The 19,977-nt window shown below is 35.5% G+C and overlaps 1 protein-coding gene and 1 pseudogene across 4 annotated transcripts in view; both read left to right on the top strand.

Moving 5' to 3' along the window:
- Positions 1 to 19,977, top strand: part of DPP10 (dipeptidyl peptidase like 10) — a 1,232,656-nt gene that overhangs the window by 838,495 nt on the left and 374,184 nt on the right. The gene's annotated exons all lie outside the window — the stretch shown is intronic.
- Positions 10,517 to 19,047, top strand: LOC103558788 (small ribosomal subunit protein eS4, X isoform-like; annotated as a pseudogene).

The raw sequence follows: 19,977 nt of genomic DNA, 5'->3' as shown, positions 1-19,977 counted from the left end.
TTCTGCCAAAGGGGCAATGATATTTCTGCTGATGTTAAGTTGCATGTGTTCTACATCTGCATATTCATGACACAACAGGCTCTCTCTAAGTTTCTCTGCAATGGGAATAAACTATCAGATGATTTTGCTCTTGTTGTAGTTGTTTTGTCTTTATGCTCTGCTTGGTGTAAACAGGAGTACTGGCTATTTCTTAAACGATTATTTTTCTATCTTTCCTTCAACACATCAATTGTTCCATTCAACACTCAAGTTTAATCTTAAGAGAGAAACATAGTGTGTCAAAAAAGAAAAAACGTTTCTGGATGGTTATAATAATGAAGAAACATGTTTTCCTTCTGAAGATTTTATATGGTAGCTCACATGCTAAAGTTTTACATTGCGTGCCCGGTGTAAACATATTAAACTGAATGCCAAAATTATCTAGACCTCAGTAAAAATTGGAATCTAAGTGCCTTATTTTAATGAAGAAGTTTGAATTAGGGGAGATTAAATCATTTGAAGTCCAAAGCTAAGTCCCAGGATTATTGACTCCATCCCAGATTTTTCATCCTATTTTCACAGTCAATATCATCTTATACTAGTTATTTTTCCCCTCACAAATAACCTACACACAAAAAATATTGTACTGTCTTTCTATCATTGCTCAAGATCTGAGTATTGATTTCAAGAGGGCTATCAGATAAAAAGCTTATGGTGTTAGAAGGAAAAAAGGAGTAGAGTATGGAAAAAGGAGAGCTGCTCAGGAGGGCTGATCCGTGTGAGTTTTAGGAGTCACATGAGGGTATTAGATTCTTTTGTAACTCAGAGTGGAAATCAACATGTACCTAACATGTAACTTATCAATGCCATCATTTTTGGTTAGCATGCAATATTTGTAAATATTTTACTAATCCAAAGTCTTCCAAAGCATGGATATACAATAATGGGATAATGATTAACAATAGGGACTTCTCCATGCTTATATCTAAATTTTCTTATGACCCTACTTAATATGAAGACCTGGCTACTGGACACAGATCCTGTAGCCAGTATAGCACCCTTACATGACCACATTGTTTATGGAGACTGATCACACTCTGAGGTCATTCTATCTATGACAGCTAAAATATGGTGCAATCGAGGTGCTATGAGAACATTCAGGGTAAATTCTGGCATCTAGAAGGAAGAGATTTTGAAATGATGTATAAAATGGCTAGGAGCACAAAGATTTGATGTCAGACAAATCTACATTTGAAGCTTGGATCCTCATCTAATAACTTTATGAGCTTTGTCAACTACCCTCTCTAAATCTAGAATCTGCAATACCAATATCTAAACCATGAAGATGCAATGAAGTAGGTGTAAAATACTTAATGTGATTTTAGCACATATAATGTAAATAATAAATAATCCTCTATTATAATTATAAATATGTATCTATTAATAATCAGTTCAATCTTTTTATTAAAGTGAGACCAAAAAATATATTAAAAAAATTTCTCCCATCCCTTTTCCAAATGAATAGGAGAAAAGTACAAGGGGGGTTGTGGGGGTGCTATATGAGGAAATCATAATGTTTTTACAGTTATATCAGTTCACTTCTTAATATCCATTTTTAATGTAAATAGATCTTAGTGGATTAAAGGGCTAGCTGATATGATTATCTATCAGTTGGCAGAACCTTCCTGTCATAACAGAAATGCTATAGACCTAGGAGATTGGGAACCTGAGCGTTTCTCCCAGTAGCTTTAAGTGACCCAGGACAAGTCAACTGTTTGCATGTCCGTCTTCTCACCTGTATAATAGAAAAAGGGTCCTAATAGTCTCTAAGGTCTCTTCTAGACACAAATTTCTATGGTTCTGTGAAACTTCATGTTTTCTACTTGCTGATATTAATAATTCCCCCTCTAATTTCTTTGTTCTTGTGTTGTCAAATGGGAAATTAACTCATGGCTTCACATTTTAATGTCATTTTAGATTATTTTCTTTTCTTCTCCCTCAAGCCTACAATGGCTGGCAAGCTGTAGAGTCAGTAAAACATACTGAGGCTTTAATCTTTGGTGACCTTTTGTTTTATAAGCTGTGCTAGGTTTTATTGTCAATAACTAGTTTCTTTTAAGGAGAGGTGGTCAGTTTGATATCACATTAATAGAAAGGGCAAAAAAGTGTCAGCCTGAGGATATAAATTGTTGGGCTATGTTTTATTATTTCTAGTTTCCCATTTTCAATTTTTATACTTCACATATAAAACTGTGTGCTTTCATTGAAAAAAATACAATTACACTCATACCTTGAGAATATTATATATATATTTCAGAGTATGGGTGAAAAAATGCTATACTAAGTGAATTTAATCATATAAGATATTATTTTCAGAACAGTATTAGATTCAGGAGAGTCTATTAGGTGAGCAATTTAATCAGAATAATGTAGTATAGTTTCTTTTTAGATTTCAGTGGTCATGATTTAAAGTCTAATGAAACTGACATTTTTATATGAAAACATTGTTTTGTAGAACTTAACTCTTTATATTCATAATCACCATTAAATGGCTTTTTCAGTATAGTGAAAACAATATTTATAAACCTTGAATTTCAGTTGCTGCTAGAAGTCACATATCACGGTAAACTGGTGCATGTGGAGAAAAGATAGTATTTAATTAATGGTCAATTAAATTTTCTGGCTTTCTATGCTCTTGGGCATCTTTAAGGAAAAAGAGAGAGAGAGCTTTAGAACTTGTTACTTTCTCCAATTTATAGGTCACGGGAGGCAAGTCTTTCTTTGGCCTGGCTTGGCTAAAGGGCCTAATAAAGAGACAGAACAGCCTCCCAGATCCAATCTGTCTGACATGGTTTCTAAAGACAGCAAAATCTAAGCTGTGATGGGAAGCTTGAATTGGTGTTAGGCAAGCCAAGTAAGTGAAGGTGATGTATTAAGGTACTCGGGCCAATGAAATAGCATATATGTAGGTCCATTGATGAGAGACTATAGCTTGTGCTAGGACCTGAAAAAAGTTTGTAGTTAATGGAATGTAGACATAGAGTTTGTTATATGTAGGGGAGGGGGATTGGTGGAAGGAAGTGGGATGAGGTTGGATTGTTATACAGGGATTGACTTACTCAGGGTTTCCTCAAACATACAGATAAATTTGGAATTGATTCTAAAAGCCTTGAGGAGACAACAAAGTGTTGCAAGTGAAAAGTGACATAATCAAATCTCCATTTTAAAAATAGGAATTTTAAATTATTGGAATCTTGATATCTTAGAACTTCTGAAGCCAGAGGACAATAGATGGCTTGCAAACATTTTGAGTAAGAATATAGATCCCCAGTGAAGTGAAACGACTTGCCTCAGTATCACAGTGCTCTTGAAATTTACTTGGAAGGACTGATGAAATCCAGGCCACTGAAAGAAAGCAATGAAGGAAGGAAAGAGGGAAGGAAACAAGGCAGAGAGAAAGGAAAGGAAGAATGCCCTACTAAATGTTATTTCTCCATAATACTAATGAAATGATTGGAGAAAATTTTTAAAAAACACATTTATTTTGGCATGATACGATTTTCTACTATGATAACAAAGTGAAGAATTAAAACGACTATCCAAATAGTTCATAAGAGATATAATCCTTTTCCTGAATTACCAGGCTATTATAAGATAGGGGTCTAATCAAAGCAGTTTTCTGAAGTGTAACCCCAGTATCATTTGCTCGTGGCAGCTTGGATTTTATTACTCTACAAGTCAAATGTCCCTCTACTTCTCCTCTGAATAGAGACAGTTTTTATAATATATTTATCTTTATTCAATATAAGGATTCCATAAATAATAACAATGTTAGAATTCCTTGCTAAGAATAAGGGTATCAATGTTATCAAGAGTTGAGGATGTCACAAGAGAGTTATGATCAAGAATGATAATTTTGACAATGAGAAAAGAAATTACTTTATCTTTCTCTCCCAATGCTTGCCTTCTACCTGTGCAGAAAGAAATACTCATATTCTCAAAACTGTTTTCACATAATACACTCTTCACCTCTGTATTACTTTGCTCAGGCTGCCATGATAAAATATGCCCCACTGAGTGGCTTACACAACAGAGATGTACTTTCTCACAGTTCTGGAAGCTGAAAGTCCAAGATCAAAATGCTGACAAGGCAGCTTTCCTCTGAGGCCTCTTTTCTAGGTTTGTAGATGGATTCTCTTTTGCTGTTTCTTCACATAGTTGTTGCTCTGTTCACATGCATCCTGGGGCCTCTTTTTGTGTGTCCAAATTTCCTTTTCTTGTAAGGACATCAGTCAGACTGGATTAAGGCCCACCCTAGTGGTCTTATTTTAACTTAATCATCTCTTTAAAGGCCCTATCTCCAACTGTAGTCACATTTTGAGGGACTGGGGTTTAGGGCTTCAATGTGCGAATTTGGGAAGGAGAAAATTCAGCCCATGACCACATCCAAAGACTTCAATGACACTTTGTTACCAACTCAGAAATAGCTCTGACTTTCTTTCTAGACCTTCCACTATTTGCCTTACTTCGTTAGTTAAAGTATGCCCATCTTTGCATATGAGATTTTTTCCCCAATAAATGTCTATACTTTTTGTTTCCTTCTCTAAATACTGCTTAGCGCTGTCTTTATAACTCAACTCAAAATCTCCCCAAATTATGTTGTAAATAAAAATCTTTGCTGTAGATAAAAATCATGGGTAGCTGACACAGAATTTTCCCTTAATTTTGTATTCTTTTGCATTGGATTCTAATTGTTCCACATATTTCTGTTAACTCTCCAGCTAGACGGTAAGTTTATGAGGATGAGAATGACACTTTATATCTTCTTTGTGTCCAATAGACTGTTATGTACATATTATATTCTGAAATAATCCTATTTGATTGAATTTCTGATTAATGATGTATGTACCTACCTGAATGTGTTTATGTTCAATGTTATCTTAATTGGCTTTGTGAATACCCAGCACTAACTTTCACTCATCAGATTACTGTATAATCCTCTACAAGGCTTGAGCGGGCTGACTATTAAACAGATGCATTAGAGAGTATGCTAGGCATGAGGGTTATCTAAACACACTGCAATGAAATGAGCATTCAGTGCACATCTAGTACCTCCTGGGTTGTCAGGCTTGTTTTTATTGACATGGTGGTTATCTAGATGTCCTTTCAAGAAGATGACCTTGTTTGATAGAGAACTATTTCTTTTTAATCAAGGTTGTAAAAGCATCTGTGCTCTTCTGTGATAATCTTGAAAGTCATAGACACTTTTGAACTATATCACAGTGTTAGGTGAAAGATTCATGTTGATCTCCCTGAATTACCAATGTTTGTTTTCAAAGCATTTGTGAAATAATGTTTGGAAATAAATTGACACCTGAACTAAGTATCTGGTAACACAGGCCAGTTCCCTCATGTGATTTCCTAAAATGGAAATCCTGTAATCTAGCTCCTTCACCTTGGAATAATACACACAATGTCAGAATGAGTAAAGGGCTTTTGGTAGTCATTGTTATTTATTGTTTATTCTTTATTGTTGCATAGCCAGTCACTCAAAGAGAATGAAAAAGAATACAATGTCAATAGCTCCCAAATGTGTTCACTTTTTACTGTCCCAACATATGTCCTAAAGTTAAAAAGCAATAAAAGATTATTGCTTCCACATTCGTTAGCTTTGGTTGTGGCAGTCAATCACCCATAGAAGTCAGAGCCACATCAGTTTTTTTTCCCATCCCTGTTGCACTATCATCTGTAGCCATTGTTCTCATTTATCATTAAAGGAAAAATGAACCAAGGAAAGTGCCAAGACTCAGAAGTGAATTTGAAACGTGGGAAAACTTTCATCACTTTCCTTGAGGAAAGGTACTCTCGTTATGTTAAATAAACAATAAAAATATATAAGATTAACATTATAAAAGGATATATTATCCCATCTACTTTTAAATGGATTAGTAGTTTTCCAGTTTTAAGATATGTATTTATTCAAGAAAAAGTGATATGAATTATGGACAGATATACTTTGATAATTTTAGATGAAACTCACTCTTGTCTTTGTTGCTTTATCACTTCTAGTTAGATCATAGTTAGAAATGCCAATAGGATTATTTTAACAGAGTCTGATCCATCTATAAACTCAAGAAGTAAAAGAAAAATATAACTTGGTCATGTCTGAGTGTCCTTGCTGGGTTATGTAACCTGAAAACAGTTTTGATGAGGTTAAGGATATTAATTTAATTTTTTCAATAAGCTCTTTTGAAAAAATAGAAACATAGTGAATTTTTATCTTTATTTTTATCTTACCCTCTAGTTTCCACACTTAATTTCATTTTGACTCAAGCACATTCATTGATAATGTATTTTGCATTTCTTACATCATTCCAAAAGGAGATACTGCATACAGTCAAGTAATTATAAGCAACCAGAGTTACATTCCAAATCTTTTGATGTTCAGTTAAATTTTTATTGTTGGGTTAAACACATATGATTCACAAAACATAAGTTTGCAGGTGGGCAATCAAGCATGGTTATGAAAAGTGTGTACAAGTGGTCTTTCTGAATACAAGTTGCAGTGCTACAAGCTTTATTGATCAGAAAGGCAGATGCTGTGTTACTTGTTGATCATGTTCAGTTTCTTCTTTAGTTTTGGCCCAGAATATTCTTGCTGTGCTTTTGGCCACAACTTTTTGATTATTCAAATTACTGGTCTGCCTCCATTGAGCTAGGATTTTCAGGGTTAATGTCTGCAAAGTTTGGGACACTTTACTGCCTTAAATATTTCCCCATGTTTATTTATATTCTTAACAAATGGTCCTTGCTTCTGTCCACATACCTCTGTACAATCCCAGATTTGCCCCCTCAGCATATTGCTGGGTTATTAGTGTGAGAGTTGATCTAACAACATAGCAGAGAGTAAATGTTCATGACCATTTTGTAGTTTGATAAAGTGATGAATTTTTTGGATACTTTCCTCGTGAACATGCTCATCACGCAAACGGTTGCATGTAATTTCAAGACTCATTTATGAACTTGACCTTAAGAACTGCTTGTTTAGAGGTGCCTTTGAATGCATTTCCTTGGATATTATCGTTATATGTGAATGTTTTCTCTTGTTCTTTTATCCTTTGGTTATATTAAACTGCTTATTAATAGTTTGGAAAGCAGTACTCAAAAAATTAGAATATCTCTTTCCCGTGTGAATATGTGATAAAATTTATTGCACTTATGTGATTTATTAAACTGAATCACCCCTGAAGCAAATACATTATTAAGTAGTTAAAAAATTCATGACATGTCCTTAACACAGTGAGAGCGCCTTAGAGGAGCTCATTCATCCGATAAGTATGTGTTTAACAAAATTGCTTGAAATGAATCTCTTTTATGGGTTTTTGTAATTATTGTTCTTATTTAAGACATATATATATAGCGTAAATAACCGAATGTGTTTTTCACATAGGGTCCTGGTTTGTTTTTGAATGCAGATAGTCTCAGTCATTCCTTTGTGAGTATGCAATAAAATGCTTTGTTGCATTATTAAAACTGTTCAGTAGGCTGTGGTGTCCTAGAACATATTCTCTCCATTGTACGTAGCTGCCTTTCTATTTTGAGATTTAAAGGAACATTGCAGTGGAAACCTTCCATGATTTCTTATTGTGCATATTGAACTCCAAGCTTAGTCATTTGGTTGCAGAATGAGGATGTTAAATTTGAACTTTCCTGAGTTTTCAGCCAGATATGTTCAAAACAAAAAGGCTATTCAAAAAAAGGTCCATTTCCTGTGTTATCTGAAATAGAAGTGTTTCTCTACTTATGTCACATTTTGAGATATACTGAATCAAAGTGGCAAGCTTGCCTCAACAGCCCACTGGAATTTCCCTGTGGCTGCAGTCGTAAGCAGAGCACAACTCTTTAAGAACTGCAGCTTTCCATTTCGTTAGCACTTATTCATGTTTAGATTTGTGTTATTGCTTAAGCCTTACATACTTTGACTCCATATTCTGAGTCAGTGTCCATGACCTTTTTGTTGGTACCACCCTTTTCCTCATTACTACTATTACTGCTAGTACCATCATCTCTAAAAATTACAATTTATTGAGTACTCACACTGTGACTAACACCAACAAAAACACTTTATTTATTTTAATCATGTTGCAGATAAAGAAACTGAGATCTAGTGATATTAAATAACAGGCAGAAAAGCACAAAGGAAATGCGTTAGGAAAATAATTCCTTTTTTGGTGGTCTACACAAGTAATCCAGAAATACACATTGAGAATATTATAAACTACTATACAAACTCTTGCTAATTGGGCACTTATGGTGTGATAGGGATACATTATTTAATTTACATTATTTATGATTTACTTAAATTGTTTGAATAATCTTAAAATTATTCTTTGCTTTCCCAGCTACATTATTTGCATCTGAAAGAATCTTGAAATTTTGCCTTCGAATCAATCCACATACGAGTTGCTGCAGTTTTATGCACTTCATCTTTTATTTCTGACATTTTTAATATATTTATTTATATTCTTAAAGATCTATTTGTGAATAGCCTTATTTTTGAGTAAAAATGTAACTTGAAGACAGGAAAGAAAATTTTCATTTCATCACAATTTTATCCAAGTCCTTTATAAAAATTCTCAAATGATTCTGTTGACTAGCTGAATTTACCAGCTCAGCTGTGAATGAAAGGAAATGAATAAATGGACTTCAGATTAATTCTTTTAAGAAACTAGAAGTAAATTCTCTTATTTAAATTAATTCATCACGGACTTTTGATTATGGAAATATGAAGATGTTGTCAAATTATCCCTAAAAACAAGATATAATAGTAGAAAAAATTGTCAAAAACTAAATTACAGAGTTCTAGATACCAATAGAAAGCAGACAGCAGATTGATAAGAATTTACTCTTGTAATAAATGTAAGAGCTGCAGGTTAGAAGACTGAGTGCCTGTAGCCTCCTTGCCTAGCTGCTTCCATCTTTAATCCCCACCTCAGTGGGGCCAGCAAAAACAATAGTTTTAACAGCTGGCGTTGAAAACCGACAGCTTTGAGGCCATAGGGAACTGGCTCAGTTTGGAGAAGTAGGTGAAAACCTATTAGTTTGGCACCTGAAGGTGGGAACTTAAATGGGAACAAATGGAAAACCTCACAGCTTTGTTAGCCCAAGGTTGTCCTCCTGGTTAGGGTGAGCAATGGGCCAGCCAGATTTTAAGCAGGAGATGCTAGAAATAAGAGAGCCATAGCAGGTCTGACATAGGCTCTCCACATATCGCCAGCTGATGAAAAAGTATTCACATCTGTCAGGGAGACCTGAGAGGGCTTTGAGAAAGATAAATGCTGAGGAAGGCTTGAGAACTAGCTACAACTTTAAATGCATTTCCCAAACCACTCACTAATCAATTTAAAGAGGGTAGGCACCTCATGGGAACAGGGACTTTGAGAACATCCTCTGACCAAATAATTGGCTGGCCACTAAACTATAAAGATACTGGAGAGAGTTCTAGAAAACCAGGTATTAAAATAATGAGAATAATATAATAAAAATTTTTAAAAACTAAGTAGAGAATCAATGGCTGCACATCATGGAGGAGACAGATTCTACAGTAAGTTCAAGGAAATTATTAAAAAATTCAATAACCCACAGAAACATAAAACATATTCCAGAGTTGGTACGATATGTTTTCTAAAATGTTGTTTTCAATAAAAAATTGAGACATTAAAAGAAATGCAAAAATGTGACCAATACTCAGAAAAAGTATCAAGTCAATAAAAATGGACTCTACATAGGACCAGGTGTCTAATTTAACAGGAAAACGTTCAAAACAGGTATTATAAATATTTTCAAAGAATTAAAGGAAATTCTGTTCAAAAATAAGGAAAATATAATGGCAATGATTCAACAAACAGGGAATATCAATAAGGAAATATAAATTATATGTTACGAATGAAAATAAAAATTGTGTATTTGAAAAGTCCAACTACTGAAATGAACAATTCATCAGATGGGTGCAATGGTAGATATGAAGTTTCAGGAGAAATATTTAGAAAGTTGATAGCAAATAAATAGAAATTATCCAATCTGAAAACAGAGTGTGAAAAAAGTTCAGGAAAAATAACAGAGACTCTCAGACATGTGAGACAAAATCGACAATTAGATGAGGAAACAATAACCTGTAGGTCCAGAAAGCTAGTCCCTAGAGCAATACACACACAGAAACAGGTATACACACACAGAGATAGTCAAAAACACACACATAATCAGTAGAGGAGTTAAAATGATAAATAAAAATACTTGTTTAACAGAAAAGGGGGCAGTAAATGATAAATGGAGTATTCGTGATTATTGGATAATTTCTTTGTATTAATACAGTATATAATTGTCCTTAAAAGACTAATTCTATGGTGCTTTCTGACAGATGTAATTGCTCTTTTCTGAGATGTCTCACTGTGTGCACCATGGCCACAGTCCGTTTTCTGAGGGATTCCCTACATATGGGCCACCAAGCATTGTGCCCCAGAACCCTCCCTTTTGGAACATGGCTAATTGGACCATTGAAGAGCATCAGAGGGAGAGGCTGCTTTCGGTAGGCTGGCCGGGAGATTACAGAGTGGCCAGTCCACAAGCTCTGCCCGGCAGGTTACGCTGCTGAATAGTAATTGACAGCTATTCAGCCGCACTTCGCTTTCTTATGGTGTCTGAATGTAAAATATATAAAAAGCAGATGCAAAGAGAAACAGAGGGAAAAGTCAGTAAACAGAGACCACGAGTCAGTAAAATTCATGAAACAGTGAAGTGAATTTCAAAAAGCAGAAAATAGTGGCGGAGCTCCCACAACAGTGGAACGCTAGAGTAGGTTATCTCTGTGTATTGAGGTTTCTGTAAATTAGATTCCTTTCTTTATATTTTCTCTATTTTTTAGGTAGTCTACAATAATAAAATGTTACTTTCACGATCAGAACAGTATATTCAAATAACATAAGTGCATCTAAAATTTTGAAAAAATCACTGGCTTGATTTAACTAGATTTTCCTTTGTTTATCATCATGACTCTACTAAAGCTACCACATCTGTTGCTTTATGAATAGAATACTGATTGGGCAAGCCAAAATACAGTTTTCTAGATCTCATATTTAGACCACCGTAAAAAGCCTTGTTTCTGAGTAAAAGCCAGACAAATGTTTCTACCCTGTGTTTCAGCTCAAGGGCATTGTGGACAGTGGGAAGTTTCAACATATCAGTCATCAAGTTTATTTCTCCAGCTGCCTATTTTAACCATTTGTCCAAGAAAGGTAATTCTACATCTCTCAGTGATTTCTGTTTCACTCAGTTTCCTCTGCCATACAGATGCTTTGACATTCTGGCTAGAGCCTAAGGGATTTGATATATGCTTCTGATTCAGTGGTCCAAGATGTTAGAGATATTCATTTCATTCTGAGGAAGAGCCGTGAGCCTCTTCCTTCCATTAGTATCAACTAGGTTTATGCCACGTTTATCCAGGTGCTACCTGGATGATTAATAAAAACATGTAATTACCATGCCCACAATGCTATCAATGTGGAATCAGATTTCAGACCCTTATTTCAAACCTAGATTTTAAAAATAATTTAATCTAACTCTATCATTGTGGTGGTGAATAAATGTAGTCTAAGACAGATAAAGTGACTTGCCAACAGTATACAAAAATCTCATGGCAGAGAAGAGTCTAGATCTATATCTTCTTATTTCCTGCCATTTGCTAGGTCTGCCATATTCTAGGAAGGCACATTCCCATTCATCTTTTATCCCAACACTTAATATCATTCTTGACACATAGTAGAAGATCAATTAATGTTATTTAAATGAATACTGAGTCCATTCTGTAACACATATCAGAGACATATATAATTTGCCTTTGAAGAAACTTTTATTTCCACAGTATACATTATTATGGCAATTTTTGAGACTGATATATATTTAACATCAACTAATATTCATTAATATATATGAAGTTTTGCCTGGATCTCTGCCAGCATCTGTCCAAAGAAAATAATATAAAATTAGCCTTGCTTTTTAAATATTTAATGTTCTCATACAAAGTCCAAAAAAATAAAGAGAGAAAACAAAACTTCAAGGAAAGTACTGAGGTCTTGAATCCTTGGGCAAACCATATATCGAAGGCCAAACCGCAGAGCCACCATTTCCCAAGTCAATGTCAAGATGTCACACAGTCTTCAGGAAGATCCTGGGAAAGAAAGCGCTGTATTGACCCCAGATATCCAGATTCCCACTGATAAGTCACGTTTGTTAAGATGAGGACAGATTTCCAAGATCAACTTTGAACCTTCCTGTGTCACTGGGAGGCTTCCACATTATCTCAGATCTTAGCATTCCTGGTGCCTTTTTCTCTTCTTGAATTCTGACTTGTGCCTATGATCTGTGGTCCTGTTGTTGATCTAGCCATACTAGCCTATTTGCCTGGTAAGAGAGATGTTTAATTCTTCTCAAATTTCTCCTCTTGCCTTCCTAACTGGCCTTATACTTTGTTTCTATTTATTAGTATTCTGTCTCAGCACCTGTTTTCTAGCTCTACCTTGGCCGGTTTCATTGTTTATGACTTTTTGGTTTTGATGCCTAAGTGGGTCTTTGGTTCAAGCCATAGCTATGCTGGAAAATTCCGTGATCCCATCAAGGACCAGATATTTACACTAACAGCTGCTTCTATGCCTATCTTTGGCATCTGTGCCCATGTAAATTAATATTCTATCAATGGTTGTTTCTAAAGGGTTAACCTGTAAAGTCCATCCTTGTGTATGTGATCTCTGGTTAAAATTAAAATAGGTAGTTACGTGGTCTATGTTAATTAAAAGGTCCATTAAGGGCACAATGCCAAAAGCTAGGCAGATGAAAGTTTGGCAAGTGTACAAGGCCAGAAACTTAACTGCACCTTTCTTTAGTAAGGTTTCTATTGACTGTAATTCTCAAATATATGACCTTCCCTTAATTTTGTGCTTATGCATAGTGAGGGTCCTGTTTGTCTTTGTACTTGCCATTTGCATGATATATATGCATGTGCCATAAGTGGAGTTTGCATATATATATATGTGTAAAGATAGGTTTCCTGACCTGATGTCACTGGGAAATAAAGCAGATTTTGTAGATGGTTCTGTCTGTATATCTGCTATGGTTATGTAAATATATACACATTTATATTTATTTTAATGACCACAATATTTGAGAATATTTACAATGAGTTTTTAATATAGTATTCTACTTGTAGGATTGTAGCTATTTCTTCATACAGGTTCAAAAGGAATCATTACGTAAATATGAAAACAAAACAGTAAACTTGAAGTCATTTGTGTTTACTCTATCTCTTGAGAATATCAAATTAATTAGACTGCAAGGTATCCTTCCAAAATGAAATTATATTTTGCTGCTTACAACTGGATTATACTACAAAATATGTTGCCATAGAATGGCCCCTCCAATGTCTGTGGAGCAGACATTTTTCTTTGCCCAGCCACTGAGGGAAGTAACAAGGTGGCTACAATGTTGGTAGAATGCAAAAGTCAGTCCACATTTCCTGGTTCTCTAGTGTGTGGTAGAGTGCACTTTGGGATTTTGGAGGAGGGTTAATCAAGGTATTCCTCCTTATGTTCTCATAATTTGCAGAGAAATAACCATGGTTTCATGGTTATTTCAAGCGGAAAACAAATCAGCTTTAAACTAGTAGATTCCTCAGTCGGTAGCTAATGCAGGTGGATAAGTAGCATTGAAACCAAGGCTAAATCTAGCCAAAACAGGTGCATTAAAAATTGATAGAACATTCTGGAAGATCCTGAGCTATACCAGCCTGTAGTATTTCCCTGTCCTTCCTCTTCCTTGTATCAACTACTTAACTACTAACTTAAGCTTATAATGAAGAATAGAAACTTGAAAACTCTTTCCTAGACATTCATGTACTCAAAATTCCATTAAATGATTAATCAAGTCATCAATTAATTAAATCAAAATTTATGTGTGTGCCTTCCATAAGGCAAGTATTTCACTAGTTCTGTTCTTATAAGAGATAAATAAAATAAAGCATTTCTGGCCACTCAGAGGTCAAAGTCTTTTGTGGGAGTCAGACCAATAAAAGGGCAATTATAAGGCTGTGTTCTAGTTTCATAAATAGCAATTTGCATAAAGAGATTGAAATCTGTGAGATTTACAGAATTTAGACCTAGGAGAGACTGATCGTGTCAAAGGGCTGCTCTAGAGGAAGGTGTGTCACTTGCTGTGTTATTGCAGCTTGGTGACATCCTGTGAGTCTTTTTATTTTATAGCATTTCAGAAACTTTTTCTGTAATTCATATATAGGGAGAGAAATTCTGTCATTTCCACTAATGCTTGCTGTATAAGACTGATATAATCTTGTGCTAGTTTTTTCTGTGAAGAAAAGATATTGGACACAGGGGCATGTGTGTGAATTAAGTGGACCTTGGTACAAATATTTCAGAGCTCTCTGACAGAGATCCAAGTCTTTCAGTGTTAATTTCTTGGCCCTGTACGTTATAGGTGGCCAAGGACCCACTGTAAAGATAAGATCAGTGAATGTGAACTCTCAAAATGATGTAAAAATGTCACCTTTCTGGCTCTTAGATAGTGATGTCAACTCTTTCTAACGGATATGGTTACTATGGTGTTGGGAGAGGAGTACAATTTGGAGGAGACTGGGAAAGGATCTGCAGTTTGGAAGAGGGGTTACCTTATAAGTTTTGGTAATAATTTACTTCAATATTAATGATAAATATCATAACAACAATATACTTATTATAGCAAAGTCTTCTATATATAAGCAATATTCTCAATGTTTAATGTATTAATTCTTTTGATCTTTATTACAACTCTATGATGTAGTTTTCTATATAACCCCATTTTATATATGAGAAAATGGAGGCAAAAGGAGGTCAAGTTGGCCACGATCATGACTAACAGGTGTCACAGTCTGGTTCTAGGTGTTAACCCCTGCAACATTATACTGCCTCTGAATTTATAATGCTTCACTCTTTCTCCCATACTGTGCTTTGTGTTTGTTGTAGTTTACGTTAATTTTTCAGTTGAATGATCATGTTTTTCAGGTGTTCAGTAGTGCCACCAGTGTATTGTTATACGATTAATTTTGATTTTTCTCTCTCTAATTTCTTTTTCTTATCTAATTGTGTTGGCCAGCACTGCCAGAATAGTAGTTGTGATAATGGATATTTTGCCTTAGTGGAAACACATCAGTTGTTTCCCCTACTATGTGTGATCTTGGATTTGAAGTTTAATAAGATTAAGGTTCATGTGAGAAAGAAACTGCAGTAATCTAGGTGAAAACTAGTAATGTAAATAGAAGTAGTGAGAGTCAGACTCATTTTGAAGATGGAGTTTGTAGGATTTCCTGATGGATTGGATATGGTGTGCAAAAGAAATAGAGGATTCAAGGATGACTCCATTTTTTTTTATCTGAACAACTGAAATGAAAAAATGCACTACCTATCAAGATGTGGAAAGTGTGGGAGGAACAAGTTCAAAGGAAAGATCAGGAAATTTTTCTTTGACATATGTGCTAGTCAGGGTTCTCCAGAGAAACAGAAGCAATAGGAGATAATAGATAGATGATGATGATAGATCAATAGATAGACAAAAAGATGATGGATGGATTTTGAGGAATTGGCTCAAAGGATTGTGGGGCTGGCAAATCCAAAATGCTGGAAATTCTGACAGAGCTGATATTGCAGTCTTGAGTCTGAAGGCAGTGTGAACACAGAATTCCTTCCTCTTTAGAGAACTTCAGTCTTTCCGCTTAAGGCCTTCCACTGATTGGATGAACCCCATGCACAATGTGAAGGATAATTTTCTATACTCAAAGTCTATTGATTCAAATATTAATCAAATCTAAAAAAACCCCTTAATAGTAACATTTAGACTTATGTTTGACCAAACAACTGGGTACCATAACCTAGCCAGTTGACACATAACAGTAACCATCACAACATATTAACTTTTAAATGCCTATTAGATATCCAAGTAGAAATGTCAAATAGCCAGTTAACTATGCAGATCTAATTATCAAGACAGAAATACAAGCAGGAGACATAAATTCTTGGCTCATCAGCACACAGGTGTCATTTAAGCCTTTCCACTGGCTGAGAAAGTCTTGTCGCAGTGTCCAAGTGAAGAAAGTGGTTCAAGGAGGGAGTGATTAATGCAGTGCATGTGTCAGGTAAGAGTTTAAAGATTAGACTACTGGTGATAGTACTGTACAGGTCATTGTTGTCCCTGATAAGAGCAGCTTCCATGTAGTAGTAAAGCTATAAGCTTGATTGAAGTGGAACCAAGGAAGAATGAGAGAGATGAATTAGAAATTGCTTTCGAGCAATTTTGGTGTAAGGAAGAACAATAAGAAGGGACAGTAGCTATGGGTGAGGCGAGATATGGAATTGACTGAATTTTTTAAAATGAAATACATTTTAGCATACTCTATATTGATAAGAATGATCTAGTAATGAGGGAAAGATTGATGCAAGAAAGAGAGATGCAATTGCCAGAGGTCTGTTCCTGATGAGATGAAAAGGTTAGGATTTAAGTCTCAAAAGGAGGTATTTTGAGAGAGTGGAGCATGATAGTTGGTCCACAGTAACAGGGAAGGCAGAGCACATAGAAACAGACAGGTGCATAGACAGGGTGCAGGGAGAAGGAGGGAGCGCTTTCCGATGGCTTCTCTTTCCTCTGTGAAGCAATGCCACCTGGTGAAAGTACAGAAGAGGAAGGAGGTATTGTATATTTGAGGAGTGAGGAAAATATATGAGTTGATTGTCTAAGAGAGCGGTACATTTGTACAATTTAGAAACAGCTATTCCTTCAAAATGATGCTTTTTTGTCATTTGCCAGAAAATGGCTATAATAAATCTACAAATGTACAATGACTATGAATGTAAATGGTACCCTCTATGGTTGAACAGTGCCCCCAAAATACAAGTTGATGATAATGCTAGGAAAATATGGTAAGAGTGCCTAGTATTCATTTGCTGACTGAATGAATGTAAAATAGATAATAATTCCCTTAAAAGGAAACTAATGAGATCTATTTAATTTAAGATGGGTAACAAAGGTAATACCTATAGCTTGCTCTTGGAGGTATACTAAAATTTGGAGTGGGATTAAGAGACAAAGCCCACCACTAGCTTCATGATTTAATGTTTTGCCCAATTTATCACAGTGCCCAAATTATTAAAGTAAGCTTTTATACATTTAAAAGTAGGCCATCCTTTTCTGTTCTTTATGACTTAAATAAGATGAGTCCATTTTTCCCCAAAAATGTATGTGCTGCTTGAATTCTATAGAAAAGAAAGAACTAAAATACATTTTAAAAATATCTAAAGCCATTAAAATGTCCCCTGGTGATATTTAAAATGAGAAATAGGCCACTACTTATTTAAGTAGTATATTAGTAATGTGGAATCGGGTTGAATCTTCCCCTCTTGGGGTTCTGGAACTCTTCACTTGCAACTGCATATATCCATATCTGACATATATTGTTGTTAACTGAGAGATAAAGAATGTCTTATGAAAGTACTCTTGACTGAGGTTAACATGCTTTATGTAAAATACAAAATGCAAATTATTAGAGGTAAAGGTAAGACTTTGGTGTTTTTCCAGGATATTTTGGTCTGATACTTAGTAAAGCCAAATCCCGTCTTGCTAATCATGAATTTTTCCTGGGAAGCTGTACATTTGGGTATCAAACTATCACCGGAACGATAACCACGTAAATGTCCTATGCTGCAGTGCAGACATCTGGACAAAGAATGAGTTGGCACAACTGACTTAGACTCAAGGACTGAGGAGAACTTTCTATTTCCCCCTTAATAAGTGTCTTGTTACTGGTATACACAAGCATGCTTGCAGGAAAGAGAGAGATGTGACCTAGCCACAAAAATATCTATTTAGAGTAGTCACCTCTTATCTGCGGGGGTTACATTCCAAGACTCCCAGTGGATGCCCAAAACTGCAGATAGAACCCAACCCTATATATGCTATGCTTTTTCCTATACATATATACCTATGATAAAGTTTGACTTATAAATTAGGCACAGTAAGAGATTAACAAGAGTAACTAATAATAAGAACAATTATAACAGTATACTGCAATAAAAGTTACTATAGATCTTAGCAACCTTAGTGGACAATGTTTTTCTTTCCTTATTAAATTGAGAACTTTCACCGTTTCACCTAATGGAAGCACTTTACGGCTTCTCTTTGGCATATCCAGATTGCCAACATCTCTACTCTTGTGCTTTGGGGCCACTATTAAGTAAAATAAGGGTTACTTGAACACGAGCATTGTGATTCACTGATGGTGGATCTGATAACCCAGACGACGGCTAAGTGATTAAGGTCAGGTAGCACATACAGTGTGGATACACCAGAGAAAGGGAGGATTCAAGTTCTGGGCGAGATTTCACTTCAGAACAACACACAATTTAAAACTTGATGGCAAGGTCCGAACTGATATAACCTATCCTTCTGGTTTTATGGATGTCATCAGCATTGACAAGACTGGAGAGAATTTTCATCTATTCTGTGTCACCAAGTGTTGCTTTGTTCATCATATGACACCTGAGGAGGCCAAGTACAAATTGTGGAAAGTGAGAAAAATCTTTATGGGCAAAAAAGGAATGCCTTATCTGGTAACCCATGATGTTTGTGCCATCCGGTAGTCTGATTCTCTCATCAAGGTGAATGACATCATTCAGATTTATTTGGACACTGGTAAGATTACTGATTTCATCAAATTTGACACTGGTAACCTGTGTATGGTGACCAGAGGGGCTAATCTGGGAAAAATTGGTGTGATCACCAACAGAGAGCTAGGCCCTGGTTCTTTCAATGTGGTTCATATGAAGATGCTAACGGCAACAGCTTTGCCAGCCAGCACTCTAACATTTTTGTTTTTGGCAAAGGCAACAAACCATGGATTTCTCTTCCCCATGGAAAGGGATCCACCTCACCATTGCTGAAGAAAGAAACAAGAGACTGGCAGCCAAACAGAGGAGTGGGTGAAATGATCTCTGGGTGACATGATTGGAAGAGTCTTTGCACTTAGTTAAAGATAATATAGCATGAAAAAAATAAAACTTATGAATTGCTTATTTCTGGAATTTTCCGCTTAATATTTTTAGATTGCAGTTGATCATGGGTAACTAAAACCAAGAAAAGTGAAACGACAGATATGAGGGCATCACTGTATATAGTTACCACAGAATAGAGTTGAAATGGAAATGCAAGGGCAAAGAAGAAATGAATGGTGGATGATTGCTTATTAAGGCACTATTGTATTCCAAAAAATGCCTTATACTCTGACCAATGAGATTTGCAACACATGTTTAACAGAAAGATCTGGAAAAAGACTGTGTAGAGCCACTAATAGTTTTAGAAATAAGCCAGAAGCCAAATGTAATGTTTTGAAGATGATGGACTTCTTCACATATTGACCTCAATTGACATAATTTGGGGGGTGGCAATTACTTTGTAAGACATCTACTTTAACTAACTGAGAGGATCAATGAGGTAATGAAAATCAAGAGAGATTAAATGACTTGTCTAGAGTTTCAGAGAAACTTAATGGAACCAGCACCAGAGTTTGACATTTTTCTTGGGAATTTTTCTGATTCACACATTTCATATATAAAATCTGACTGCTTTCATAGGATTCAGAAATGTCTGGCCAATTGGTGGGAATATACCACTGGGAGTCTATTTCACATGAAAGACTGAGATATGTCGTGAAAGAGAACTATACCTAAGGCAAGTTCTTTCGTGGCTTTGTCCAATAACTAAATCTGAGTTTGATAGAACCTTCTATAAAAGGGAGTAGAGTGAGGTCAGGAAGTGAATTGTTCAAGGACCTGAATATCTATGATTCCCATTTATTGCTCTGGCACAGCCCACATGGACTAGAGACCAAGGAGTTAGAAACTATGTGTAACAGAA

The sequence above is a fragment of the Equus przewalskii genome, chromosome 17, assembly GCF_037783145.1.
Source record: "Equus przewalskii isolate Varuska chromosome 17, EquPr2, whole genome shotgun sequence".
In the NCBI taxonomy this organism is placed as follows: Eukaryota; Metazoa; Chordata; class Mammalia; order Perissodactyla; family Equidae; genus Equus; species Equus przewalskii.
The sequence above is the reverse complement of the archived record's forward strand: the minus strand, read 5'-3'. Positions and strand labels throughout refer to the sequence as shown.